Raw genomic sequence first — 27,330 nt, forward strand, 5'->3', positions numbered from 1 at the left:
GAACTGACACGTGTCGACCTCACTCGCTGAATCCGTGGATGACATAATGAGGACAGCTGTATGTGATGCTAATGAAATAAGTGAATATATAAAATAAGACACCATGCGATGCTATTGAATGCGCACATAAACAGTGAATGCTCAGCGTGACTACAAAAACATATACTTACTCTAATAATCAACAACTTGTCTTTCAAGCATCTTTACAGATGAACTTAAAACTTAAGATATCCTGAAATCGCCGCTGTACAACACCCACTAACGAGCTCACACCTGCAACTGAGACGGCCACACTGACTGAGCGCCGCGCCTGCGAACCGCACAATGCATCGCTCATAAAGGACAAACGGTTGCACCCATCGTATTCGAACAAACTACAAAATTAAATTCAAACCTTTCTGAAACTTTTCTCGCTTACACCCCCACAAAAAAATTTAAAGGGGAAAAGTTTGTCGCTTACTATATTTCGGATGATGATTTGGTAAAAGTTCCGCATCAGACGTGAGATTATAATTTATTACCTCACTATTACTGACTCTGTTGGGCAGAAAATTTGCAGACGTCATCAGCATACAGTACTGAAGGCAATTATAAAATTATTTTGCTGTGCGACACACAGTTTGGGAGATATGGAGTGATAAATATAGAGTAACGCGAGAAAACAGCTTTTTCTGAAAGCTTAAATATTTCTCTTTTTCAGCGACAATAAATTTTAATGTAATGTAAAAAAAAAGGTGTTGGAAGGTAGTTCTCGGATCACTTTATTATGTTCGGTGCCAAATTGTAAGAAACACGACTTTCATTTTTTAATTTCTGACGCCCCTGCCTTGTACACCCCTCGATGGCAGCGCTGTGGTCACGTGCCTTGCCGTGTTTACAGTACGTCTCTTGTTTCGGTGACTGGAGTGTAGAGCAATTGCCCATCGGGGCTGCTAGCAATTGGCTGCAGGCAATTAAGGTGCTGGACCATGACCGGTGACCTCTGGTGGGCACCTGGAGCAACTGAATAGTGTGCTCACACACACACACACACACACACACACACACACACACACACAGTGCTTGCTGAGACAAGAAGCCATCTTGGCTCAGTGGCTAGTGTGGAAAGGAAAATGGTAAGGACAGTGCTTGGATGGAACTTCAGGGGTGTGCATTTTTCCACTAGGGAAGACATTGGGATTAAAAGAGACAGTACCGGAGGAAGCAAGACTACAGAAGAGAAGGAAGGAAACAATATGTGAACAAGCAGGAGTGGAAAATTAAAAGAGGAACTGAGAGGTGTGACACTTCATGTTGTCACACAGAATATATGAGGGGCCTGCACAAAAACCATGAGCTGCTATCACATTCAAAATGGCTACACCCATTGAATGTGCAGCACGCCGATGTTCATATGCCACAAGCCCTGAACATCTATAGATTCTTGCTCCCAGAGTAGAAATCCATGCAATATAGGGTAATAGCTGATCTGGAGATGTATGCTCCCATATAGTAAGTTTCACTGGCTTTAGCATATTATACATGGTCTTCAACTGCTGCTCTACCAACAGATTTATGACCTCATGACTGTATGGAGGTCAGCACCCTGTACCATTGTAGACATTGTGCTAATTTGTTTCATGTGAATCCCAAGTCTTGGTATCCAGTAGAATGTCATCTCATTCCATAGACATTTTAGTTGAAGGGTGGCCTAGTTTCTCTGTGGGGGAACACTGAACAGATACAGAGGACATGTATACCAGGTACATCACTGTGAGTTTCCACTGGTTGTGGCAGCACATCCATCTCAGCACAGAGGCTAGCTGCAGACGTGATCTTGCAGTGTGTACGTACTTTTAGAGGACTCTTGGTAAGGTGGCTGATGGGATAAGTTAACACTTTAATGGCTGATTAAGAACACACTATCCTTGTAAGGATGATGTTTTTGAGAATTGTTTGCCCTCGCCATAAATCCCCCTGTTGGCTTATCATACTTTTGTGGATGATTGATTTCAGAAGTGCCCGCCATGGTATCTTTTCACACTCTGTGATTGATCTGCATGCATCTGACTGGACAATGATTAATTTTTCTGCAGATGGGAGGCATATGGACTGACACTAAATACAGAGCTTGAAGGGATTTCAGTATCTTTTGACCACCGTGCAAGAGATTCATCTAGTCACTCTTCATTTTCAGTAACCCCCCCCCCCCCCTTCCATGGCCAATAAGGTGTCACTTTTAAGGTATTCAATGAAAACAATCAGCATTTTTTGACAAACTGAGGTAACTGGATCTAAAAAAATCTGCTCACCAAATGGCGGCAGAACACACACATAAAAGATAACAATTAGACAAGCTTTCTCCTTCTTCAGGCAGATTGGTTGAAGGGGGAAGGAAGAGGGGTGAAGGGAAGGACTGGAGAGGTCTAGAAAAAGTGGTAGATTTTGGGAAAGTCATCCAGAACTGCAGGTCAGGGGAGACTTACCGGACGGGATGAGGAAGAGAGACTGATTGTTGGGGACAGCACTGGACGACATTTCAAAACCTGAGAGCTTAAAGTGGAAGACAGGATAATGTGTAAGGCAGAGATTACTGCTTAAACATCGTGCACGAGTTGATACGAATTAAAAGCTAAATGAAATGAATGTAACAGAGGAAAAAAATGCTTTCTGAGAAAACGTTTCACATCAGGAATTTCTGGATCAGCCTGGACTTCATTTCTGTTAATTGGATGCCAAAAGAATTTTATTTCTTGGGTGACAAAGAGGCACTTTCTCAGATTCAGGTGAAGACTTGTGCCACAGAAACACTTCAGCGTATCTGTTAATTGATGTTGATGCTCTTCAAATGTCTTTGAGAAGAAAATAACGTAATCTACATAGGAAAGACATCATTCATTTCAGATGTCAACGTAAGTTGTCTATCATGGATTCAAAGGTGTCTGGAAAATTACACAGATCAAACAGTGGAAAACGGAACTGTTGAATCAATCTCTTCCCAGTCAGCTTCGATCTGCTGGTAGCCAGTATGTACACTCATAGTAGAGAAATGATTCATTCCCATCAGACAGTCCAAGGTTTCATCAGTTTGTGGTAATGAGATGTACATCCTTTTTGATGATTTTGTTCAGGGCCAAAAACTCTTTGACTGCTGAATGGTGCAACGTAATGTCCTTCCTTCTGAATATGTGCTGTGGAACTGGAGACACACCTATATGAGCTTTGGCTGAGGGGGGTTGACTCCCATGATATGATGTTTCACATCTGGTATGCTCCACCTCCACTATGGACCTAAATCTGCCCAAAAATGTATGCACAGTGGTCGACATTCTCAGGCATTGTTACTCAGTCAAGATGAGGCGTATTGGTGGCTGGATAGTAGAATTATCTGATATATAGTTGGTAATGGAAGTGTAGCATGATTCTCTATCAGTGTCACTGATTCGATATTCCTGGACTGGTTTGGCTGATCCTACATACATATCCCTAATGATAAGTTGCAGGTGTTTATAGGAACTGGTGTCCCAGAGTTCTCCTTGTTTACTTCTGATGGTATCATCATTGCTGACCTATAGATTCTCTTGTGTGGCTGAGAACTCTTTCGCACTTGACTAGAACCAGTCTTGCTGATGCATGGCAAATGTTTCTTCAACAATAGACAATCATACAGAGGAACTATTTTTCAACCATCAGCACAATGTCTTTGGTGGTGATAAGCATCTGATGTAACAGAAAATGATGCCCCACATTTGACTAGTGCGTGGACAGGATGGTTGTCAATGACGACATCAATGTGATTTCCCAACATCTTGGAACACTGTGGCAAGTAATGTCTATCGAGGAGCTTCATCTGCAGCAGACTTCCCCTGATGGTCACCTTGTTTGTTTCTCTCGATTCAGCAGCTAAGAGACTGGAGTCTGGTGACAGAAAACAAATGCAGTGAGCAGTAGATAAATACATGGTGCTATCCAAAATTTTCGAAACTGGTGCTGCCATCTGTTGAAAACCTCACCTTTGGACTAATCACTCTTGAAATAGTTCCCATCCGCACGTACACACCAGTCCCAGCACTTCTGCCACTGGTCAAACATTCTCTGGAAGTCATGTTCTTTGAGGGTGTTTATCACCACCAGCGGTGCTTCTTGAATCCTCTCTAGAGTGTCAAACCAGAGGTGGATAATCAGAAGCGGTGTGATGAAGGTCCGTGCACACTTCAACACGCTGTGCCTTCTGATCCATCGTAAAATCGCCACACACCATACACAGAGTATTACAGAAATCACCGTGAATACGCAACACATCCTCCCAGCAGAATGCCACTCTGCACACTGACTCATCAGATACGCAGCTCTCGCCACCAAGCGGTGCAAAGATCTACTACTCCTACTTTCCAGGTGGCAGCACCAGTCCTGAAAATTTTGCATTCCATCTTGTACTGACCGTGGCACAGTGATGGGCTTTGTACCACTATTCAGCTCTAGTCACCTGCAGTTGCCTGTTATGTACTGAATTGTTCTGTTGTTTGACTTATTGTAGCAAAGTAATAGTCAAACACTTCTTCTTTCTTTCCAGTAGCATATGACAATCAAAGTGCCTGCAGTGGAAACAGCATGGTGTGTTATCCTCTATTCTCCAAATGCCCATCTGTCTGTGCAGTGATAAAACTTGTGGGGAGGCCAGTTGTATCTGTCTCACTGAGTACGTTGGCTCCATCTGATGACTGCTGCATTAAGTCCAGCAGGTTCTGTTCTATTTGTCCATTTGTTCTGACCTGTAGAGATTGGTACAAATGATCAACATACTTCTTCTTAAATTGGCAATGCTACTTCCTCCTGGCTGGGTGCAAGATTCATTGCTGCTGCTTCCAACCATCTTCATTCAGTATTAAAAGATGTCATAAATTTTTGTCCAGCATCTGGAACAGGGGCCACAAGCTGAAAACAATAACAGCTCCAGCAACTATTTTATTTTCAAACACCGTGACTGGTTTCAAAGTCTGTCTGTGAACCTCCACAACACTAGGCACAAAGCCACTTGAAAATGGCTGTTGCTTCTAAATCTCACTGTGGCGTTTGAAAATAAAATTGCAGCTGCTGATGTTAGTTGTCTCCAGAATATCATAAACCCTTGTATCTCTTCTTTGACTATTTGTTGCATTAAACAATGGAAGCTCTAGGTTGGAATATCAACAATATAAGAAAAGGGCAGATTGCTGCTCCCCACAAAGATGCCATATTGAGTTTCAGGCAGGCACAATGAAAAGAACTGCTACAAGTTTGCTTTCAGCCAAAGCCTTTTCCAGAAGAGAGGAAAACACACATGCACACACACACACACACACACACACACACACACAAACACACACACACACATTCATACAAGTAAGCACACGTCATGCACACATAACCGCCATTTCTGGCAGCTTGGATCGGAATGTGTTGCTTTGATAAGTCTCTGGGCAATGGCTAATGCAGATTGTGAGAACTTAGATGGCTTTCTCACACTATCTCCCACTGCAGTACTCGCAACTGCTGATTGCTAGATTCATAATGGTTTACATTTTGGATTTTCTTGAAAAGTCCACTGAGAACATCTCTAAGTGTTACTTGGTATTCACTTGGCTGTGAAGAATTTTCTCACACTATCTCCCACTGCAGTACTCACAACTGCTGATTGCTAGATTCATAATGGCTTACATTTTGGATTTTCTTGAAAAGTCCACTGAGAACATTTTTAAGTGTTACTTGGTATTCACTTGGCTGTGAAGAAGGCTGCAGCTTAACAACAGGCCCATTTGTTCGTAATGGGGAGGTCTTTAAGCTCTCAGTCAACTTGTCAGTATCCCTCAGTCTTTAAAAGGGATACTTCTTTCAGAGTGAAAAACAACACTTGAGAATCATATCAGTCTGCCTTCTATGGCTTTCAGAAAAGTCTCATGATAACTGCATGTGGCTTAACTGGACCCATTTTGTACAGAGCATTGGGCTGCAAAGTATTACAGTAGCCATTGGTAACTTGACAACCTGTACAATTAGAGGAATGTACTGTTTGTATATGGTTTCCTGCCTGTGAAAGTGATAGTTATCATGCAGATTTGTTGAAGCCATGGAGATATTGATAACTGAGATATCTGGCATCTCCACGAAACTACAACAAAGAATCTGGAATCAAGTACCAGTTGTGAGAGCCGGCTCACTAACAAGAAATAACTCTTCATACTGAAAGAATGTTTACTCAGTACACACGAATTACATATGGGAGGTGAATTGCGTGCCTCAGTGGAGAGTGCTCCCCTATTTATATATGATGTTCTAGTGAATTCTAAAAATAAGTAGGTTTCAGAACATTTCAGAAGTTAAAAATCATAAAATACAAATAACTGGAGGAGGCTTGAATCAAACTGGTGACACTGAAGGTACCAGCCAGTGACTAGAGCTGCTGCATCATGGCAGGTAATATTAAGCATGGAGCAATACTGTGTGAAGTTGATAACTGAACACCATGCAGAAGCATTCATTCATTCATCCATTCATTCATCACACATTGTATTCTGCAAATCCCAACATGAAGGAGAACATTCAAAAATCTGTAACAAGTCAAGTTATACATTAATGGGGAGAAGCCATGACTGTTGGCTACTTCTGTAAAGTATACTGACAAATTATGCCTAGCACAATTTCCTCAAACTGATAATTTACTTGTAGATTACTTTATATACGTATGTTATAAAATCAAGTACTTTGTTCAGCCGCTGCTCCTTCCCTTGTTCTACAGAGGTGCTGTTAAGTAAAATGAAGCATTTATGTAACTTTACACACACCACGATCAGCTGTCTATGTACTGGCAAAATGATGATCTCTCTAATACAAAAAGTAGAGGTACAAAGAATTTACACTCTTGAGTCAAAATATTCTGATAAATTGTGGGAGTGTCTAATGAGGCATCCTTTTACTTTGTTTTTAAATATTTGAGGATGTTCTGTTTCCTGCCCGATGCCCACTGGCTACCTGTCTGAGTCTTTTACACCAGAATATGAAACTTATTCTGACCTCTAGATTGGGATGCACAGTCTGTATGGACATTATTTCTACTTCTAGTATTGTGGTTACAAATTGCTGAGTTCATTCTAAATTTCTAAATTCACTCTTTCTATTAGCCTCAAATGTCCTTAGAGAGCATTTCAACTGGCATGTAAATATAAGAATTCCTAGATCCCTGAAGAGGCTTCCGCAAGATGTTCAGCTATTAACTCCACACAATATTCTTAATGCACACTTCTGTATGCCCCAGAGAAGATTATGCCACAAGAAAAAATCAAGTGAAAGTATGGTAGCAGTCTTTTAGAGGTCAACATTGCTGTATCCAGTGAATCAGATTTTGATACGTGTGATCAAGTTTGTGTGGGCCCACCGCCAGCTGTGTGAAAATGACCATGATTACATCACGAACAGTGCTACAAGCCAAGGACAAGTCTTCCAGTGCCACATGGTGCCAATCGGCTTCTTCCATCCCAAAATAAGCATGTGAACATGCCTACTGTCACTTGCATACCCTCACCATTCAATCCTCAGACTCCGTGATCCAGCTTTTATAATTGTAATCACCACTGTGAGGGACTTAGGCTTTGCAAGGATTACTGTGCTACCTGAATTCTCTCTCACCTACAGCTCCTAGTTGACTACACCTGACCTTGATTTCTAGCGTTGTACTTGTGTTCTGCATAACCAGTGTGTTGCACTTAATAAACAAACCTTGAACCACAACTCAACAAACACAGTGGGAGAGATATCTGTGTGCAAAGCAGGTAGAACTCTGCTTTTAGCGTAACTTATCCACAGGCTGGTGCCGCCTCAGTTTATTATGCATTTGGATATTCAGGAACCAAAAACAAAGAAATAGTGGTTGCTGGTGATTTCAGTGTAGATTTCCTTAAAGACTTTCCCAATAAGAACTTATTTGAGTTAGTAACACTATCATTCAACTTAATTCCCACTGTAAAGTTCGCCACTAGGGTAGCCAATGGCTCACAAACAGCCATTGATAATATCTTTATAGAAAAGTCCAATGAACAAAATTATATTACAAAACCAATATTCAATGGCTTCTCAGACCATGACATGCAGTTGCTTCGGTTAAATGTTAATACTGAACAGGATATAAAATCTGTTAAATCTGAGTTCAAGAGGGTAATCAATAAACCAAAAATTGATTATTTTATAACACTCCTCAGAGACATTCACTGGACTGATGTCTACAGTGCTCATGGCATGAATGAAAAATATAACACTTTTGCTAATAAAGTGCTTACCTTATTCGAACACTGTTTTCCCCCAAAACTTACCAAGGTTAGAGCAAAGTCTACAAACAAGCCATGGATTACTCAGGGAATAGGGGTATCTTGTAAAACAAAAAGAAAACTGTATCTGTCAATCTGAAACAGTTCCTATGTTGATGCTATAGCACATTACAAGAAATACTGCAAAATATTAAAGACCATAATATGGACATCAAAGCAAATATATTACAAGGAAAAGATACTCATAACAGATAACAAAATAAAGACAATATAGGATATAGTGAAGGAGACCGGTAGAACCAGACATGAAGAGGAACAAATAGCATTAAGAGTAAATGACACATTGGTGACAGATGTGTATAGCATTGCAGAACTTTTTAACAAACATTTTATAACTGTTACTGAAGAGATTGGGTTGTCAGGTTTGGTAGATGCTGCTATTGACCCTCACTACCCCAGCAGGAATAATGTCCATCATAAAATCTTTAAAATCAATAACATCTAGTGGGTATGATGAAATATCAATAAAGTTAATTAAAGAATGTGATTCTGAGCTAAGTAACATATTAAGCTATCTGTGTAACCAGTCTTTTATCAGTGGAATATTTCCCGAATGGCTGAAATATGCTGAAGTTAAACCACTGTTTAAGAAGGGAGATAAAGAAATAGCATCAAATTTCCATCCAGTTTCGCTGTTGCCAGCATTCTCAAAAATTTTAGAAAAAGTAATGTACAATCGGCTTTATAACCACCTTATCTCAAATAACATACTGTCAAAGTCACAGTTTGGATTTCTGAAGGGTTCTGATATTGAGAAGGCTATCTACACTTACAGTGAAAATGTGCTTAAGGGGATACGGAATCACCTATCCCCGCAATGTTAATATATGCCTACTATAGGGAACATTTTCTCACAAACTACTGGAGACACAGAGGTAAAAATTTTACTGTATGTGCATTCATATGTTACAACAATACTGAAACAACAGTTTATTGTCAAAGTATTTTCTTACAGAGATATTGTACATTTATTTTTAAGTAAATTTTTTCCATCGCTTTTTACTAGACTATCACCCCTAAGTCTTTTGTAAATCAAGTAATTAAAAAATCGTTGTTTCAGTATGTAATAGGGACCTATGTCACTACGTCATAAAAATTTCAGACTTCTAGGTTGACCAGTACCTGAGATAATGTTCCTAGATGAAGTAAAAAGTAAACTTACGGGAAACGGAGAAAGAAGATTAAAACATTCCTGATCCGTAGCTAATACCCCCTTCACAGTCTTCATAATCATCTTCAAGTCTTCTTTTGGCACCCCTCTGCACCTGTCTTGCTATTTTCACTAATGTCTTGATTATATTATCAGCATGCCTTAGTCTGTGCTGATCTAAAAAGAACATAGCACGTACCGTACGGGAACCAACACACATACCCAACTTTTGAAGGACCTGGCATTTAGTTATATTTCCAAGATTGAAGGTTGCCACAGCATCATACACACCAAAATGTAGTGTATTAATTCCGACAAACTCTGTTTTTGGGAGACGATGCCATATCACACTATTCAAGCACTCGTTGGGGTTCTGCGTTTTTCCGTGAAGACATTTCATCAGAAGACTTCTGTCAGCCAGATCTCTGAAAATGGGCTTTATTTCTGCCATGATGGCTGATGGTAGACTGTGGTGGTGAATGTATTTCTCTCCTGTTGTTAGTCCCCTATTGTATTTACACCAGCTGTTTTCACCTTTGGGGCACAAACCATGTTGTGGATGCTCATCCGTGGATGCGGTGTGGAAATATAAAGCCCATATAGCTCTCCTCATTTCTTCAAGATTGCCTGTATTTTGCCTGATTGCAAGGCCATAGCAGTTCTGAATGTGGTCTATTATGGAATCAGTCAATCTTCCTCTGCCATCCAAGGTTTTCCCATCATCTAGTTTTTTCCCTTTCATAACTGATTTTAACCTTCTCAGCCTGGCACCCATTCTCTTCTGCACATGTCCTATACATTCAAGTTTGCTTATATTTACACTGTTCCCATATGGTTTGCTTTCCAAAACTTCTTTGAATGCTTTAGAGTCACCATCTCCCAGATATTTGACATAGCGAACATTATACCACTGTGAAGAGCGATGAAAAATTTTCTTCACCCCAGCAACCTCCATGCCACCACTACTACCATAATAATTAGCAATACAGTCATCACTGTGTTCATTTTTCAGCCTGCCTGTGCACCTACAGTATTTAGACATTATTGCAACATCAATAACCTTGCCAGTATCAACACTAGTTGCTGTTACAACACCATTGTTGGAGGTGTGGCCCCTTTTCTGCCACGTGCCATCAAACGCCACTGTGAGGTCACGACTGCCGTCATTTTCTTCCACTGCTTCTTCCACAGCAACCTGCATTGACTTCTGTGCTACATCTTCAACTGCAGATCCTAGTACATAATTGTAAGCTTCAAACTTTGAAGGTGCACTTGGAAGATTTAGAACACCACATAGCATATCACCAGCTGCTTTGCCCTTACCAATTGCTCGCAATCCATAAACTAACCTAATATTTACACTATAAAGTTCAGTTTTCTTGTATCCATTATTTACAGTTACTGAAACCGAACTTGGAAACTTACAGCTGTATTTACAAACACTGCATATTAAATTAAACTGGGCAGCCAGGCCAACATGGGATTCTACTTTCAGAGAAACGTTTCCATGACATTTTTTGCAGCACAAACTGTTTTCAAGAGCTTCACACAATATATTCGTATCAATGAGTTCAAAAACTTCATTCCCTCTATCAAGTAAATTATATTTCTCTTCCAAATCTCTTAGTTTTTTATGAGAAGCACTGTTTTCATTTGGTGTAAGTTCGTTCGGCAAATCAGTAATAAGTGGATTCACATTTTCCAACAGTGATGATGATGAACTGCTTTGCTTTGCTAATGAATCATTATTTCTTTTCTTTTGCCAGTTCACACGCTTTTTAAATACTTTTGCTTTAGCTCTAGGCATTTTCACTGCGAAAAATGAAGCACTAAATACGAAATAACTCAACAACAACTACTTTCTTATATCACACTGTTTACAAAACAGTCCCGCCACAAAGTCAAAGAGTAACTTGAGGAAACCAGAGAGAAACATTTTCGGGCAACTAGTGTATAAATAGTCGCTGGAAACCGGGATATTTGAATTCATGTCACTTTAAAGGTACTGCCAAAAAGTTCATGGTCAGCCACGAGAGACGTGTATAACTAAAGCGCAATACCCGATCTCACAAATATATAAAAATAAAATAGTTATAATTGTAGTAGAGCTATGTATGATACGTCATTTTAAAGAGGAAACATGGCAGAATATAATACGCCAATAAAAAAAATTCGATTTTTTAACCCAAAATCCGATTCCGTATCCCCTTAAGTCATTAGACAAAAAATTGCAGCAACAGGTATATTTTGTGATCTGTCAAAGGCATTTGACTGTGTAAATCACAATATCCTTTTAAATAAATTAGAATATTATAGTGTAACAGGAAATGCTGCAAAATGGTTCAAATCTTATATCTCTGGCAGGAAACAAATGGTGTTATTAGGAAAGAGACATGTATCAAGCTATCAGGCATCATCCAACTGGGAACTAATTACATGTGGGGTCCCACAAGGTTCCATTTTGGGGCCCTTTTTTCTTGTATATATCAATGACCTTTCATCAGTAACATTACCAGATGTTCGTTTTGTTTGCCGATGATACAAACATTGCAATAAATAGAAAATCAAGTGTAGTCTTAGAAACATCAGCTAATAAAATATTTGTGGACATTAATCACTGGTTCCTAGCCAATTCTTTGTCAGTAAACTTTGAAAAAACACACTACATGCCGTTTAGAACTTGTAAGGGGTGTCCCACGAGTATATGCCTAACATATGATGACAAGCAGATAGTAGAAGTGGACAGTATTAAATTCTTGGGATTACAGCTTGATAATAAATTCAACTGGGAGGAGCACACCACAGAACTGCTGAAGTGTCTTAACAAATCTCTATTTTCAATGCGAATTGTGTCAGACATAGGGGACGTAAAAATGAAAAAGCTGGCATACTATGCTTACTTTCATTCCATAATGTCATATGGGATTATTTTTTGGGATAATTCATCATGCCAAGCTAAAGTTGTCTGGGCACAAAAATGTGCAGTAAGAGTTATATGTGGTGTGAGTGAATTCAAGAACATCCTGCAGAAGCCTGTTTAGGGAACTAGGGATACTAACTACCGCTTCCCAATATATTTATTCGTAATGAAATTTGTCATTAAAAATATATCACTTTTTCATGCCAACAGCTCAATTCATGGAATCAATTCTAGAAATAGGAATAATCTTCACAAGGATTTAAAGCCACTTAGTCTTGTACAAAAAGGTGTGCATTATTCAGGAACACACATTTTCAATAACTTGCCAGCAGCCATAAAAAGCTTAACGACCAATGAAATTCAGTTTAAGAGAAGCCTAAAGGATTTATTGGTGGCCAACTCCTTCTACTCCATTGATGAATTTCTCAGTAAAACCAACTGATTTGTGTGTGTCTAATTTCAGTGCAGTAATGTGTTCATTGTAAATAAGTATTATAGTAGTTGTATTACACGTTTATTACCTTATAAATAAATAAAAAAACTTTTTTATTTTAAATTCAGTGCATTAGTGTTTGTAAAATGACTCTTTCATATAGTGTTCATTAAAAAATGATGATCATTTCACTTGGGACCTGTGGAATGGTACATTAGCTTGTTTGTTTTAGTTGTAAATATTTGTCATGTATTATTGTTTTTCTGACATGTTCCACATCCTGGAGGACCTCCTCACTACGGATCAAATGGAATGAAAGTAAGTCTAATCTAATCTTCACACATGGGACTTTGTCCAGTGTGTCCCCATTGATCTCTACTTCTGGTAGCTGTAAATCATTTTTATTTTTTAGGAATTTTTAAGACAAGTGTTTGTGAGTTAAGGGATAAACTGTTGGTGGCGAAGCAGTTGTAAACCTGTTCCATTATTCTCCTGGCTGTGTCTTATATGAATGTATTTGGATCCTTGATCAATATACTTGTGCAACCCACTGACTTCCCTGGTAGAGTAGTTAGATTTCTGGTATGCACTTATATGCACAGTCTGCCACAGTCTAGGCAGTGTTATCATTTCCAATGTCCGTACTCACTGTAGTGCTCAGCAAACGATTACAAGAAAAATACACACACAATAACATACATTGGCAAATATATACATATTTCAGTTATGCTTGTAATAAAATGTTCCTGATATAATCAGGCAGTTGTTACATATTAGATACACACAGTTACCCTTATATTATAATGAGAAACAGGAAAAACATTTAAAATAAAGGAATAAGAGTATCTCATATTTCCTTACATTAGCATTACATAACATCATTAATAATCAGATTAAACTAAGGGGATGGAAGCTGTTTAATACTACTGTGTACATTTATTCAAAATACTCACTTTACCAAAGTCAAATTACAAAAAAAAATTCCAAATGTTATTTAGCATTTCCCAGAAGTACCATTTTACTAATGTTAAATTTTGTCAGGACATTCAAATACAATTGATTGAGTAGCAAAACATTTTTCTCTAGCACATCATTATTTGAGATAATCAGCATCAAAACTGTAAAGACCAAATTTGCATAGAATGAAACACCAAACACACAGCCATATATAGTCAATACTTTATCAGTGTATTAGTATTTAAGAACATTTTTCTTCAGTATTGCCATAAGTTATCTTCCTAATACTAAATGTTGCTTCAGTTATCCCATATGCTTCACCATAGGAAAAAACCATATTTGTTTGTATCTCATTAATCTTATACCATTTACTGAAGCCTGTTTACTTTATCAACCTAGTTATCTAGAGGAATGCATTCACAAAAATTAAGCTACTGTAAAGTTAGGTTCCCTAACTAGCACCACGTCACATAATATTTCTTATTAATTATGATTATTACTTCTCTATTGGCTATACTTCATTTATTCCATTATACTTCATTATACTGTCACTTCCTTAGTGCTACATACCTCATCATATAACAAATAAATGCATGCTTTGCTTAAAGTACAAAAAGTGACTTTAAGGAATGACAGCCACAGTAACCAACCGTAATATTATAGGCAAAACTCCACCTTCCAGTTACTGGAATCATTACCTCATTTGATGCCAACACATTATTCTAAACTGAGGTCTGAAGCAAGACACAGATATGAATGTTTTCTTTATTCTAGAAGCATTACTATATGCAACTATGCTGGCCTATCAAAAGCCTGATTAAATACCTTTTGCAGCATGGGCATGCAGGAAGAGAGTCAGTGAGGTGTTGAAAGGTACAGACAAGGATGTGTTGATAAGTCAGCTGTAATGTTGTGGGCAGCTGCATCAGGTTTCTCAGTTGAGGATCCATGGTGCTAACAGCCTGATCAAGGTGGTCCCACACATTCTTGATTGTATTTAAATCTGGCAAGTTTAGTGGCCAGGGGAGTATGGTAAACTCACCTTGGTACTCTTTGAACCATGCACACATGCTGTGAGCTGTGTGTCATATTACATTGTTCTGCTGGTCGATACAATTGTGACCCAGAGAAACAAACTGCATGCAGGGTGGACATGGTCCTCAAGGATAGAGGCATACTTGTGTTGATCCATTGCACCTTCCAGAACGATGAGATCAAACAGGGAATGACACAAAGACATTCCCAAGACCATAACACTACCTCCTCCAACCTAGACACTTCTGATAGTCATTGCAGGGTGTTTGCTTTCAGTCTGATGGAGCATACAACTTGATACATCTGTAAAGGCCACCTGTCACCACTCAGTGGATGTCTGATTGTGGTATTGGTGCGACAATTCCATTATTTTCATTCATTTCCTTGATGGCCTGCACCAATAGGAACTAATTTCCTCATTTCCTGACTTTTCTTGCACTTTGTGATTTTCATCACAGGTTCTTGCCTGATTTTAATTTGTTCCATCAACTTGGAAATGTTTTTCTCTTTCACTTTACAATAATCAATAGGTGAAGCCCTACCTGACTGTCATCTACTTCATTATATAAAGTTGAATCCAAACCTGATGTAAACTCATTACCATCATAAGGTTCACTTTTAATTTTTGTGACTTTCTCCCTGTCTTCAAACACACCTTGTCAGAAGGCTATTTTTTGGCTTGTAGCTCACTTTGGCAAACAGTCATTCACATTCAAATAACAAATACACTTTACTTTCAAATTAATGAATGAAAAGTCTAGGATGTAATAATAACAGTTTTATGAGAAGGATACTGCTACTCACCATATTGTGGAGATGTTGAGTGACAGACAGGCACAACAAAAAGACTGATGAACAAGTAAGCTTTTGGCCAACAGGCCTTCTTCTGAATTAGGTGACATACACACACATTCATGCAAACACAACTAACACACACATGACCACTGTCTCTGATTGCTGAGGCCAGACTGTGAACAACAGTACAAGTTGGGAGAAGCAGTCTGTTTGGTGGGGGCGAGGAGGAGGCTGGTGCAGAGGGTCAGAGGGAGGGATAGCAGGGCAGTGGTAGGGGATGGTAAAGTGCTGCCTGTGGGAGCATACAGGGACATTGTGGAGAGAGGATAGGCAGCTAGGTGCTGGGAAGTTATGTGGAGGGAAGGAGGTGGGGAGTGGAAAAGGATTTGTTGGTGGAATAAAAGGCTGCGTAGTGCTGGAGTGGGAAACAGGGAAGGGGATTGGTGAACGAAGGACAGTGACTAACAAAAGTTGAGGCCAGGAGGATCACAGGAATGTAGGACATATTGTAGGAAGAGTTTCCACCTTCCTAATTCAGAAAATCTGGGAGTGGTAGGAAGGATCCAGATGGCACAGGCTTTGAAATGAACATTGTGTTGTGCAGCACGCTCAGAAGCTGGGTAGTCCAGCTGTTTATTGCGCATAGTTTGTCGGTGGTCATTCATGTGGACAGGCAGCTTGCTGGATCTGATGCCCCCATAGAATGCAGCACAGTGGTTGCAGCTTAGCTTGTAGATCACATGACTGGTTTCACAGGTAGCCCTGCCTTTGGTATAGGTGATGGTTGTGATCAGACTGGAGTAGATGGTGATGGGAGGATGTAAGGGACATGTCTTGCATCAGGGATCTGAGCTATGAGGCAAGGAGATGAGAGCAGGGGTTGTGTAGGGATGGACCTCTCCCACAGTAGTATTCTGCCTCCCATTGAACCTACACCATATTCTCCTCCATCCCTGCACAACCCCTGCTCCCATCCCCTTGCCTCATGACTCAGATGCCTGTAATAGACCTAGTTGCAAGTCCGTTCCCATACACCCTCCTCCCACCATCTACTCCAGTCCAGTCGCAAGTATCACCTATCCCATCAAATACAGGGCTACCAGTGAAACCAGTCATGTGATCTACGAGCTAAACTGCAACCAATGCGCTGTGTTCTACATGGGCATGACAACCAACAAACTGTCTGTCTGCATGAATAACAAACTGTGGGCAAGAAACAGTTGGGCCACCCAGTTGCTGGGCATACTGCCCAGTACAACATTCTTAATTTCAGTGACTGCTTCACAGCCTGTGCCATCTGGATTTTTCCTACCAACAACAACTTTTCTGAATTAGGTAGGTGGGAACTCTACCCACAATATATCCTATGTTCCTGTAATTCTCCTAGCCTCAACCTTCCTTCACCCACCTATCCCCTTCCCTGTTCCCATGCCACGACTACACAGCTCTTTATTCCATCGACACATTCAGTCTTTTTTCTTCTCTCCTTTTCCAGTCCCCACCCCTTCCCTCCATCAAACTTTACAGCACCTAGCTGCCTATCCTCTCTCCACCTCATCTCTGTATGCCCCCAAAGGCAGCACTTCACCATCCCTCACCACTGCCCTGCTGTCCTCCCCCTCCACATCCCTGCACCAGCCTCCTCCTTACCCCCACCACCCAGACTGCTTCCCCTGCTCCATTTGCATGAATGTGTGTGTGTATATCATCTGATTCAGAAGAAGGCCTTTTGACCACGAGCTTCCTTGTTCATTTGTCTCTTTGTTCCCTGTCTCTGTCTGTGACTCATCATCTCCACTGTATGGTGAGTATCAATCTATCCTTTCCATAATATTGTCAATACCTCCAAATTATCTCCACACAGTCACTACTGCTGTCGAAATCCAGCTCAATGCTCCTCCTCATAACTTTCACATTAAGCCACTCGTACTTCCAGGGCTTTCACTGCAGTATTTACATTCAGCAACACTGTGTTACTGGTTCCTCATTGACTGTCATTGAAAATGGCATTGGTGGTAACATCAGACAGTCGTGCCTCCCCCTCCCCCTCTCCCAATTGGTTGAAGTATTCTCTGCGTAATGGCACCTCATTCTTTCTGTATTTCGTGCACTAAAATCTGTGCTATCCCAGAAATTGTTTATTTACTGCCCTATTTGCCTATTTGCAGTCTAAAAATAATTTTAGTTCATATATGCAACACAAAAATAAAGGGTGTTTCAAAATATGTTTACAAACTGGCATGGCACATTGGGCATACAACAAAGATTAGTAATCACATAGGAACTGGGGATTGCAAATGCTATGGGAGGGCACTAACGGTCATGAGAGGGCCTTGCTATACAATTTATTGATTTATTTATTTTTTACATGTCAAGTTCCATAGGACCAAATTGAGGAGCAAATCTCCAAGGCCATGGACTGTGTCAGTACATGAAATTACAACATAAAAGCAATAACAGATAAAAATAAATGTTCATGAACCTGAAAAAAGTCAGTCCATAAGTTTAAGTAAATGCTATCAGCAATACAATAAGAATCAGCTTAATTTTTAAAGGAATTCCTTGACAGAATAGAAGGAGTGACCCATGAGGAAACTCTTCAGTTTTGATTTTGAAGTGCATGGATTACTGCTAAGATTTTTGAATTCAAGTGGCAGCTTATTGAAAATGGATGCAGCAGTATACGGCACACCTTTTTGCACAAGAGTTAAGGAAGTCCGATCCAAATGCAGGTTTGATTTCTGCTGAGTATTAACCGAGTGAAAGCTGCTTATTCTTGGGAATAAACTAATATTGGTAACAAGAAATGACAATAAAATATTCATACTGAGAGACCATTGTCAAAATACCCAGACTCGTGAACAGAGGTCAACAAGAGGTTTGTGAACTCACTCCACTTATTGCCTGAACTGCCCATTTCTGAGCCAAAAATACCCTTTTAAAATGGGAAGAGTTATCCCAAAATATAATACCATATGACATAAGCGAATGAAAATAAGCAAAGCAGACTAATTTTCGTGTCAAATGATCACTCACTTCTGATACTGTTCGAATAGTAAAAACGGCAGTATTAAGTCTTTGAACAAGATCCTGAACATGGGATTTTCATGACAGTTTACGATCTATCTCAACACCTAGAAATTTGAACTCTTCAGTTTCACTAATCATATGCCCATTCTGTGATATTAAAACATCAGATTTTGTTGAATTGTGTGTTAGAAACTGTAAAAACTGAGTCTTACTGTGATTTAGCTTTAGTTTATTTTCTACAAACTGTGAACTTAGGTCATGAACTGCACTATCTGAAACCTAGCCAATGTTGCACACAACTTCCATTACGACCAAACTAGTGTCATCAGCAAACAGAAATATTTTAGAGTTACCTATAATACTAGAGGGCATATCATTTATATAAATAAGGAAGAGGAGTAGCCCCAACACTGATCCCTGGGGCACCCCCCCCCCCCCCCCCCACTTGACAGTACCCCACTCAGACCCCACATCACAGCTGTTATCAACATTGTGAATAATGACCTTTTGCTGCCTGTTGCTAAAGTAAGAGGTGAACCAATTGTGAGCTACTCCCCATTTTCCGTAATGGTCCAACTTCTGGAGCAATATTTTGTGATCAACACAATCAAATGCCTTAGTTAAATCAAAAAATATGCCAAGCATTCAAAACCTTTTGTTTAACCCATCCAGTACCTCACAGACAAAAGAGAATATAGAATTTTCAGTTGTTAAACGACTTCTAAAGCCAAACTGTACATTTGACAGCAAATCGTGTGATATAAAATGATAATAATAATAACAATAGCTTTATTCAACATTGAATGGTACACTGCACATGTACAAAGAAACAGTAATGATTAAAGTTATTTGTACAATACACAAGACACATTCTTCTGAATACGTCATTAATTCACAAAAAAATTACAATGAGATGTTAACTGATTTCTATTCACATAATTTCACAAAGCATTTGTTGTTCTTCATATAAGTATTGTACTCTTCTAATGTGTAGAAAGGGTGTTTTACTAAAAATTTCTTAAGCTCAAGTTTCAGTTTAATTGTAGGAAGAGCCATGACTGCTCTAGGCAGTGCATTAGCTAACTTTATACCTGCATACTGAGGCCCCTTTCCGTAAAGTGCTGTTCTGTGGCTGCCAATGTAAAATCTTTCTTTATTTCTAGTATTGTACTGGTGGAAATCTGAATAAGTGTTTGAGTGCAGTCCTTTCACAAGCAATATGGCTTTTAGAATGTATGTATTTATAACAGTTAACACCTCTGTTTTTGGAAACAAGTTGCGACAAGATTCCCTATATTTTGCTCCACAGATTATTCTCACACCCCTTTTTTTTGAAGAATGAGTAGCTTATGTAGATTATCTTTGGTTGTTGCTCCCCAAATTTCAATACTGTAGTTCAAGTGAGAGGAGAAAAGAGCATGGTATGCAGTCTTTAGGGCTACAGTGTCTTTACAGAACTTGCTAATAGTACTGATTTCAAATATACTTTTTGACAACTTAGTTGCTAGGGAGTCAATATGTGTGTCCTATTTCAGGTTACTTTGGATTGTTATGCCAAAGAATTTTACACTAGACTCTTTCTTTACCAATTCGTTTCCAATGTATAATTTAATTTCATTATTCAAACTACTTTTGTTGAACTCCATCAAACGTGTTTTACTGGTGCTTACATTTAAGTGGCTTTCATTAAAAACTGAACAACTGCTTTTGTCACATTATTACACTCAGCCTCTAGTTCATTACATGATACCTTTTTACACACAATGGACATGTGATCAGAATACAGAACAATTTTGGAATTTATAGTGCAGTATTTAATATCATTTACGTAGATCAAGAACAGAAGTAGGCCCAATACCGAGCCCTGGGGCACGTCATATTTTATGCAAGTGATCTCTGATTTGTAGACACCACTTTCCATTTTAAGCTGAACAAACTGTTTTCTATTGCTCATATAACACTTTATTAGGTCATAAGCAGCACCTGTTATGCCCATGTTCCATAGCTTGTGTAATAGGATGTCAACATTCACACAATCAAAAGCTTTTTTCAGGTCTAGGTATACACCTGCCACATCTTCCTTGCTTTTGATACCCCCTAACACCTCTTCAATTAATTGAGCAGCTGCAGTGCTAGTTGATTTACCTTTTAGGAATCCATTTTGATTTTCAAACATCAGGTTGTGTTTGTTAAGAAAGTTTATAATCCTGTTGTATATAACTTCCTCAACTATTTTGGAAAAGACAGGAAGGATTGAGACTGATCTGTAGTTTTCTATTTTGTTGTTGTCACCTTCCTTAAAAATGGGGGTTACCTGTGCTATTTTTAGTCTGTCTGGAAAGGTGCCTGATTCTACTATATTGTTGACTGCTACAGACAGAGGTACAGAGACATTTTGGCTACAGGGTTTTAAAACATTAATATTTAGGCCATCATGCCCAGCTGAATTAGAGGGTTTTAGAGAGCTAATGATGCCCATTATTTCTGCACAGTTCGTGGGTGCTAGATATATACTATGGTCACATGTATTACCTTTAAAACTGCAGTGCATGTTTTTATGTTTGTCATTTATGGCTTCCCCTACGGAAGAAAAATATTCATTTAAAATATTTACAATTTCCAGTTGGTCTTTTATGAGGATGCCATTGTCATTAATAGTAAAGTCCATACAGGATTTATCATTGCAGGTTCTAAAACTGTTTATGACTACCCAGATGCCAGCAGTTACGTTGTGTGAGTTTTGAAGCTTATTTGCAACATAGTTGCTCCTGGCCTGTGTAAGTCCTTATGGTGTGCTTGATGAATTTTGAAGGCTTCCTTTAGCTCAGGAATCTCCCTATTATCCAGCATTGCACTGTGGAGTAGCGTTAATTTTTCCCTAGCTTCAGTGACATTACTATTTACCCAAATATTTTTGTTTATATTTTTTGTTTGTTTCCTTGTATCTTTATATACACAGCCTTTTCAATAACTTTTGCAAACACTGATGGCATAAAAATAGGACTAAAATTATCTACATTATCCCTTTCTCCCTTTTTATAAAGCGGCTTTACTACCGAGTACTTTAATCGCTCAGGAAACTGACCATTCCTAAAGGAAAAATTACAAATATGGCTAAATACAGGGCTAACATGTGCAGGACTGTACTTTAATATTCTGCTAGACACTCCATTATAACTATGAGAGTCCTTAGTCTTCAGTGATTTAATTATTGACCCAATCTCCCTCTTGTCTGTATCACAGAGGAGTATTTCAGACATCAATCTCTGAAAGGCATTTGCCAAGAAAGTTATATGATTTCCTGTAGAAACTAAATTTTTATTTAATTCACCAACAATGCTCAGAAAATGATTGTTAAATACTGTACATATATCTGATTTATCAGTAACAGAAATATTTTTATTATGAACTGACTTTATATTGTTGACCTTGTGCTGCTGACCAGACACTTCCTTCACAACTGACCATATGGTTTTAATTTTATCCTGTGAATTAGCTATTCTATTTGCATACCACATACTCTTTGCCTCCCTAATAACATTTTAAGCACCTTACAATACTGTTTGTATTGGGCTACTGTAGCTTGATTGTGACTACTTCTAACATTTTGATATAATTCCTGCTTTGTTCTACATGATATCCTTATCCCACTAGTCAGCCACCCGGGCTGCCCATTACTGCTAGTACCCCATTTAGAATGTTCTAATGCAAAAAGCAACTCTTAAAGAGCATGAGAAACGTGTTAAGGAAAGCATTATATTTACCATCTATGTTATTGAGCACTATAAACATCCTGCCACTCTTGTTCCTTGGCAAGGTTTAAAAAACTCTCTATTGCTTTTGGATTAACTTTCCTACATAGTTTGTAATTAAATATGACATTGGTTTGAGTACAAAAGCCTTTTAGTGTTAAAATTTGTGAATCATGGTCTGAAAGTCCATTCACGCTTTTACTAACAGAATGCCCATCTAGTAATGAAGAATGAATAAAAATATTGTCTATGGCTGTGCTACTGTTCCCCTGCACCCTAAAAAACACAATCTGTATCAGATCATATGAATTTAGGAGATCTACCAACATCCTTTTTCTTGCAACATCATATACAAAATTTATATTGAAGTCACCACATATAAATAATTTCTGGTACTTCCTACAAAGTGAGTCATGAACCCTCTCTAGCTTGAGCAGAAATGCTCTGAAGTTGGATTTAGGGGACCTATAAACAACAACAATTAGAAGTTTAGTTTCACTAATTTCAACTACCGCTGCACAACATTCAAATATCTGTTCAGTGCAGTGTTGTGATACGTCTATGGACTCAAATGGAATACTGTTTTTTTACGTACATAGCCATTCCCCCACCCCGCATGGAACTCCTTGAGAAACAGCCAGATAATCTGTAGTCTGGTAAAAGAAGCCTCTGAGTTGTCAAATTGTTTAAGAGGTGCTTTGATATACCAATAATTTCAGAGTCAACATCTATAAGCAGTTAACTAACTTTATCTCTAATACCTCTTATATTTTGACGAAATATGCTAATTCCTTCTCTACTCGGAAACATTACATCCTCGGAAGGTGAGCCATTAGTTAGAGGGACTTCCCTGAAGCAGGTATACCTATCAGCTGACTTCAGTCTAAAAAAGGTGCAGCCCTAACACCAACTACTGCAGGAATTTTTCCATGAGTGACACCACCACCACCCACTACACTGTCACCTATAAGTTTAGCCAGCCTCCCCCTCCCATACCGACAGAGGTGCAGGCCATTCCTAGTGAAACCCAATCTACTGATAGACGCAACTGGCACCACTGAGATGTGGTCCATGCCCTCTGCCATCAACACCCTCCCCAGCCCCACATTAATGCACCTAACGGCCACATTAAGGTGAGGCCGATCATGATCTGAAACAGTTGCACGAAACGCACATTAGTGCCACCAGTTTGAGTAGCTATCTTAACTATGTCACCACCCACATCGTATTCCCTGTCCCTATCATTGCCTGATCCTACTTCGTAGAATTCTTACATAGCTCCCCTATGCTGTCAGTCACCTGAGCCAACCCTGCACTAGGCTTCACAATGCTGGTGACCTGGTACTCACTCCCAACACTTCCTGCAACTGCTGGCCCACATTTCTACCATAGGAACTACCTGGCAGCAGAATCTTCTTCTTTCTGCTAGGCTTTGCTACTAACCTAGGCATCCTAATTGCTGAGGACTGCTGCATGTTCCCTACATCTACAGCTACTTGAGGCTCCTCTCCACTCATCTCTGACAGTTGGTCATATCTATTGCATGTACGCAAAGTAAAACTGTCTGAATACCTCCTCTTCCTAGCTGCCTTCTTACCAACTGCCAGTTCCCATTCCCCACCACCCTTCACCCTCCTCAACCTATCTAGTTCCTCCTTTGCGCATTGTAACTGCACCTGAAGGGCACAAATCTTACGCTCCTGCTCCTTTATCAACTTATTTCTACTACAGATTCTGCATTCCCATGAGAGGATCTCACTAAAATGACCACTAGCTTCCCCACTGCATTCCCCCCAATGAAAATACTTTGAACAAATCCCACACCGTAACCCACTACTCACAAACCTACAACAGACTCCACACTTCTCACTCATGGTAAAATTTTGCAGTTACTGAAAAAACTACACATCTATGTTACCAGAGTTCAGTTACACCAGTAGAACTATTTAAGAACTAACAATAATGGTCTCAAAATTCTCTGCCTACTAAGAAAGCAACTACTCGTATTAATACTACTACACCACAGCTAATACCAATACCAACAAAACTTCACAAAATTATTAGCTAAAACCAAAAAATTCAAACAGCCACTGGAACACTAAGCAAAGTTAAAACACTGAATGAAAATTTTACTGAAATATTTCACTAGAAACAATAAGAAACATCAGTTGAAAACTAAGCATGAAATTTACTATACGACTTCAATGCACAGAAAACTCCAAAAAACACAGCGAGTGAATGATTACAAATGTTATTAAGTTGTTATTTCTCCACAAATGGCACACAACACCGCTGAAATCTATTAAATTTAATAAATGTATTACAGAGCACAAAAAAGTTTGTCAGTACTTCGCTTTATAACTGCTACAGCTGCAGTGCACGCCGCAAAATGTTATGGGCAGAGCACATAGAGACCATCGCCATTCACACCGCGGAAGTGTTAGGAGTAACATAGCTAGTTACATGTACCACAAAATGGCTGAGATGCATTTGATTTGTAGTGCAGCCAACTGCAATGGATGACAAGCTGTGCACTTGTATCATGTGAAATATGTCGATAGAAAAGTGTCACACCACACATTATTTGCCACCCTGCATTGCTGACTGTGCAAAACTGGTCATTCCACATGCACAAGGTGGATACTGCCCACCAACTTACAACACAGACAGCTGTGGTGGAAGAAAGTGTTCTCAAAAGGATGCAGCATATGCTGTTAACAAGTACTGAGGTGTATTACATGCCACTGATATCCCCCAACACTCCATCAGGCACACTGTATACAATTAAACACTGCATCCATTTCATTTCCAACATGTCCAGACATCACAACTGGGAGACTACAACAAGTGCATGGATCTGCATGGTGGTTTCTGCAGGAATCCAATGCAGGCTGAAGCTTCACAGTGATGGTCCTCTTCACCGAAGAGGCTGCGTTTTCACTCAGGGGTGTGATGAACGTTTACAGCTTCCATACATGGGTGAATGTGAATTCACATGATACATGTTTGCATGCCTCACAACGAAAATTTACCCTTAATGTGTGGGCTGGCACTGTTCGATTATTACAGCAGCAGGATGTCTTTGAGAAGCACCAGGTATCTTTGAGAGTGTGCACCGCACTGATGTCAGGCATGTCTTGATGCATCTGGACAAAACTCCAAGCATTTCCTGTAGTGGGCATCCACTTATAGCATGTGACTAAATAACTGAAACACCATTTAGTAGTCCCAGAAGGCTTTTGCGACTCCCGGTTCCTATGTGATTACTGATTCTTGTTGTATGCCTGATGTGCCATGTCAGTTTGTAAACATTTTTTTGAGTCACCCTGTATATTTTACTGTTCAATAGTCACTCCATGACTTTACATAAATAGTTCACAGTCACTTTTGTTCTAGTCACTGTTTCACTGTTTTATGTGAGTTATTTAACACAATGCTTTCACTGCCGAGTGCTCCAAAACCACAGTGCACCAAATGTAGCAGAACAAACCTGACACAATTTATGTCAAAGGCCTTGTGGTACCGATTTCAGTCCATAGATGTTATGAAGCTGCAAAAATGTTAAAGGCTATAGGAAGGTTTCCACTCAATAATATACAGAACTCAACAGTTTTAATTTACTAATTGACATTTTTCTTCCCTTTAACAGACTTCATCGAATCTACATCTACATCTACATCTACATCCATACTCCGCAAGCCACCTGACAGTGTGTGGCGGAGGGTACCTTGAGCACCTCTATCGGTTCTCCCTTCTATTCCAGTCTCGTATTGTTCGTGGAAAGAAGGATTGTCGGTATGCCTCTGTGTGGGCTCTAATCTCTCTTATTTTATCCTCATGGTCTCTTCGCAAGATATACGTAGGAGGGAGCAATATACTGCTTGACTCTTCGGTGAAGGTATGTTCTCGAAACTTTGACAAAAGCCCGTACCGAGCTACTGAGCGTCTCTCCTGCAGAGTCTTCCACTGGAGTTTATCTATCATCTCCATAACGCTTTCGCGATTACTAAATGATCCTGTAATGAAGCGCGCTGCTCTCCATTGGATCTTCTCTATATCTTCTATCAACCCTATCTGGTACGGATCCCACACTGCTGAGCAGTATTCAAGCAGTGGGCGAACAAGCGTACTGTAACCTACTTCCTTTGTTTTCGGATTGCATTTCCTTAGGATTCTTCCAATGAATCTCAGTCTGGCATCTGCTTTACCGACGATCAACATTATATGATCATTCCATTTTAAATCACTCCTAATGCGTACTTCCAGATAATTTATGGTATTAACTGCTTCCAGTTGCTGACCTGCTATTTTGTAGCTAAATGATAAAGGATCTATCTTTCTGTATATTTGCAGCACATTACACTTGTCTACATTGAGATTCAATTGCCATTCCCTGCACCATGCGTCAATTCGCTGCAGATCCTCCTGCATTTCAGCACAATTTTCCATTGTTACAACCTCTCGATACACCACAGCATCATCTGCAAAAAGCCTCAGTGAACTTCCGATGTCATCCACAAGGTCATTTATGTATATTGTGAATAGCAACGGTCCTATGACACTCCCCTGTGGCACACCTGAAATCACTCTTACTTCGGAAGACTTCTCTCCATTGAGAATGACATGCTGCGTCCTGTTATCTAGGAACTCCTCAATCCAATCACACAATTGGTCTGATAGTCCATATGCTCTTACTTTGTTCATTAAATGACTGTGGGGAACTGTATCGAACGCCTTGCGGAAGTCAAGAAACATGGCATCTACCTGAGAACCCGTGTCTATGGCCCTCTGAGTCTCGTGGACGAATAGCGCGAGCTGGGTTTCACATGACCGTCTTTTTCGAAACCCATGCTGATTTCTACAGAGTAGATTTCTAGTCTCCAGAAAAGTCATTATACTCGAACACAATACGTGTTCCAAAA

The sequence above is a fragment of the Schistocerca serialis genome, chromosome 2, assembly GCF_023864345.2.
Source record: "Schistocerca serialis cubense isolate TAMUIC-IGC-003099 chromosome 2, iqSchSeri2.2, whole genome shotgun sequence".
Lineage (NCBI taxonomy): Eukaryota > Metazoa > Arthropoda > Insecta > Orthoptera > Acrididae > Schistocerca > Schistocerca serialis.